This window comes from Eptesicus fuscus, chromosome 4 (genome assembly GCF_027574615.1).
Source record: "Eptesicus fuscus isolate TK198812 chromosome 4, DD_ASM_mEF_20220401, whole genome shotgun sequence".
NCBI lineage: Eukaryota > Metazoa > Chordata > Mammalia > Chiroptera > Vespertilionidae > Eptesicus > Eptesicus fuscus.
Window position 1 is genome coordinate 65,982,716 of NC_072476.1, and position 4,680 is coordinate 65,987,395.

The 4,680-nt window shown below is 36.6% G+C and overlaps 1 pseudogene; it reads left to right on the top strand.

Annotated features, from left to right (window-relative positions):
• The first annotated feature begins 222 nt into the window (after positions 1-222).
• On the top strand, positions 223-654 carry LOC103305360 (ATP synthase F(0) complex subunit C2, mitochondrial-like; annotated as a pseudogene).
• The last annotated feature ends 4,026 nt before the right edge of the window (positions 655-4,680 follow it).

A 4,680-nucleotide genomic window follows, 5' to 3' on the forward strand; every position in this document is an offset into this window, starting at 1 on the left:
CCTCCAATCTTCTTACTCTTCCCGTTCATTCCCCTAGAAATAAATATACTTACTATGTGTTTGAAATGTAATTGAAGTGTGATTTCTTGAGTACTAAGCACTCTATCCCAAGAAACTTCAGCTTAGAAGAATGACTATATTCTCATGCTATTTAGGCTAGGAATAGTGTAAATATTTTAACAGAAGCAATTGTGTAGCTCTGTCTTCTCTGCCAGAGCTCCACATCCCCTAAAAATGTACACCTGTGCCAAGTTGGTCTCCACCTCCTGCTTGGTCAGTACCTCTCAGCGGCTGAGCTGGTCACAGTCTACAGTGGTACTGAAACAAGGGGAGACACTAACAGGTGAGGGCCTCAGCAGCTTGGCAGCCCCATATCACCTGACCACTCTTAGTTCTAGCTGCAGCTTCCAAACCAGAGCCATTTCAAGGCACATAACACAGCAGCCAAATTTCCTGGGGCTGAGGCTACCACAGTAGGGGTGGCAGCTCTGGGCCTGGAATTGGGACTGTTTGGGGTGCCTCATCATTGGTTATGACAGGAACCCTTCTCTGAAGCAACAGCTCTCCTCCCACACCATACTGGGCTTTGCCCTCTCAGAGGCCATGGAGCTCTTCTGCCTGATAGTGGCCTTTCTCATCTTCTTTGCCATGTGAAGGAACCCTCTCCACCTCCCATAGTTCTTTCTCCTGTGTCTTGTCTGCCCTGTACATTCCTTTTTCTTTATCTCCCAAGGCAGCCTCAGGAAAGTGGTTGGCTCTGGATTGGATAGAAGGAAGACAAATAAATACGGTATTAATAAGGAAAAAAAAAGAGAAACAATTGTGTAGACTAATGACATAATTCCTATCAAAGTCTGTGACTGATTAAAAAAAAAAGAAGAAGAAGAAGAACAGACTGAAATACACAGATTGAGCGATCCCTTGAGGTTTATGCATAGAAGAACCTGACTGGGCAACGTGGAGTAAAAACATATTAACATTTGAGGCAAGAAATGTGTTGAAATAAGAAGTGCCCTAGAATGTGGAATCGAAAACATTATAAATCCTTTATTTTCCAAAGTTTCTAGCCTAGCACCTTCCTCAGAGTGAGTGACCAATTTAAATATTAATGAATTAAACTAAATGAATCCACATGCCAAATTTGGCTTGAGTAAGTATTGCAGTATTAGAAAAAGAGGTTCCCAGTGAGATTTGCTACAATGGCAACCTGAAGTACCTGGTAATGTTGTTTTTATAAATACTTAGGTCTTTGCCATTGAGTTGATCCCTTTTATAGAAGCAGAAAGTATTAAGACTAGAGTTTGGCAGAGAGAGAAAGCACTGTTGCACTTCTCCACAGATCTTAAAAAGATGATCTGTCTTCTTTGTTGAACATGATTAACTTATGCTTTAATTACGGATTATGAGTGATTTCCGTTGTAGAGAGATGGGTCCCATTATTAACCTTGTGCTATTATATTTACAAGGTTTTTTTCTATTGAGTCTGTCTGTTCTTTTAGCAAAAAAGAAAAATAGCCCCATGATTGGGGAACTTTTCAGTGGGTCACTAAATTGCTTGATTAAACATGTTAGAACTGATTATTAAAATGCTTACATTAGTTCATGCATATTTAAACATGCCCAAGTATATCTACAAGGGGACCAATAAAATGACCTCAGATCATATATTCAATTTCAGACTGGCACCAATGCATACAGGTGTCAAAATTCACACTACCTCAGCAATTAGAACATAGTAAAGTGGTGAGAAGTAGCATGTCTACAGCGAGATTCATGAACTGAATCTAGAACCCATGAGCTCTGTGTTATTAGGTAATTTTTAAACCTTCCTATGCTTTAGTTTCCCCACATATAAAATGGGATAGTCTTACTACCTACCTAACAGGATTATCTTAAGGCTAGTGAGTTAATGCTTATAAAGTACTTAAAATTGAGTCTGAAACATAAAAAAAAATTTGATGTATTTGTTAGAAGTTTGAAGTATTCGTTGCAACATAACCTAACTATATTTGCTCAATTTTAACTTCACTTAAATTCTATAAAATTATTACAAGTGAATAATTACATTTTTCTAACAAATAGCCATTCTAAGTTTTCCAAGAAAAAAGTTAAGTAAAATAACTTCTCCATGCAAATGCATAATAATTGTTATTATCTCACTGAATGCAATTAAATTAGATATCATACAAACTTTCTCAGGAAAATAAAAATATATCATGATATTACATAGGGCATTACTGGAATGGAATTAATAATTCTACTAATGAAAGAATATTTTTGGTCCTATGAGGGTCCCTGGAAGGTATAGTTAACATAGCAATCCAACCCAATATTTACTAAGCATATGAGAACATTTATTATTTACCATTTTTACTACTATAGAAGTTTAAAAAATTTAATATCAAAGGAAATATGACTTTTAGAGCGGGAAAAAAACAATATCTGATATTTTAAAAATTCAGTGGTAGGACTCAAGAACAGAATATCTGATATTTTAAAAATTCAGTGGTAGGACTCAAGAACAGAACAGAAATGACAGAGGAAGCATCTAATAGATCTGAAAATATGTCATTAGCAATTATCCAATCTGGAGAACAAAGAGTAAAATATATAGTTAAAAATTAACAGAGCCTCAAGAATGTGTGAGACAGAATAAAATTTTTAATATTACTCTCATTATATTCCAGGAAGAAACTAAAGAGATTGGATAAAAATATTTGAAGAGATACTGACTCAAACTTCTCCAATTTGGTTAAAAATTAAAACAACAACAACAACAGTTTATCCAATGATATATAATTTGGCAACACAGATGTCCATTTATTTCTTATAATCCTCAGACAAAGACATAAAATATTATTTTGTTTTCTATGTTATAAAAAGATTGAGCATGTTAAAGAGATAAAATAATTAAACTTTTAGATAGTTAAAAATATAATGGTTTCTATAAAAAGTACTTGATTTAAATAGTAAATTAGACCAGGTAGAAGAAAAAATAGTGAATCTGAAGACATAATAAAACTATAAAAAATGAAACAGAAACATTTTTTAAAAATGAAGATAGCAGCAGTGACTTTTGAAACAACTTCAAATGCCCTATTAATAGGTGTCAATGAAGCTTCACAATAGGAGGGGGGATTGTAGGAAGATTTTTTGAATAAACCCAAGAGTTCCAAGAAGCTCAATGTTCAGGGAGCCTAAGAATAAGGCATACTGCACCCATTCCTCTCTGTAGGGGAGTGGGCCTTATTCAATGTGCCTCTCCTAGAATGGAGGAGTTTGAGCACAGCGGCAGTGTGCACTGATACAGGGTACCAGGTGGCAGAGTGTCAAAAAAGAGAATGAATGTCTGAAAAGGCAGCCTAAATCTTCCCTGGGAATGGTTAAGACCTGTGCTTTGTTTTGTTTTTTTTCCCTCTCATGAACTCAGAGTAAGTCTAAGAAGCTTCTCTTGTCCTTACAGAACATGGATATCCTATGAGCAGGTGTAATGTTGGTATACTTGTGTTTTCATAGTTTCCCCATGATTTGGGTTTCCTGCTGGATGTAGGTGAGTCATAATTGAGCTTTACTTGTGCCCAGAGGTCCAACTAGTGAAGTGCTGAAGCTGGCAGAGGTGATGGTCTTGAAAGATTCCTCACCTCTTGGTATTCAGAACCTTAGGTAGTCTCTCATCACTGAGTGGGCTGGACTCAGTGACTTGATTCTAATGAGACAGAAATGTTGGTGTGTGACTCAGTGAGTAGGTCATAAAAGACAGTATGGCATTGCTCTCTTGCATACCTGCTCTCTCTTTCGAAGCACTGACTCTGGAGAGAGTTCTATTTGGGAAAAACTAAAACCTTTTGCCAGCAGCCAGGTGACTGAGCTTAGAAGCTGATTCTTCCAGCTTGTCAAGATTTCATACAGCTGCAGCATTAAGCTGTCATCTTGACTTTGAGCCAGAACCACTAATCTATCTGCTCTTGGATTCCTGACACTCAGAACCTGCTTGAGTTAAGTGTTTGTTGTACTAAACTGCTACATCTTGAGGCAGTTACATATGCAACCAATCCAGGGCCCTGGTCCACAATGCACAGAAGCATGTTCATTAACTTACCACTATATAGGTATTATCTCTTTGTACTCATCACATTAGGCCAGAATAGGTGTTATCAGAGGCAATGCCTCATGCTCACCAGTTACCTGAGACTAAGAAGCATGCTATCCAAAGCAGCTTCACACAATCTACCCTCCAAGAAGCTTCAAACATGGCTACATGTGATTAGAGACAAGCAGCCTAGGGCCTCAGGTACCTCCATGCACCAACCTGAATTAAAGACAGGGAAACCTTATTCAACCTTAAGGAGTTTATGGGTTAAGAATGTCTTGGAAGTATTTAGGGTAAAGAACAACAGAAAAAAAATATCTTAAGTAGCAAGATGTAAATATAAAAATGAACAGATATAGGTTTCAAATACTGGGTAACACCATGTTCTAACACTACCTGTCATGTATACTTCCTCTTGAATAGCAATGACTTTAGACATGATTTACAAGATTAAGAAACTGCTGATATTATATTAATTAGAAATCAATATGACCACATTGAAATATTTGAAGGCAGTACACAGTACATATAATTTATGTATAATAGAAAATGGTATTTGTGCTGAATAAAGGACAGTTAAGAGGTCAAAA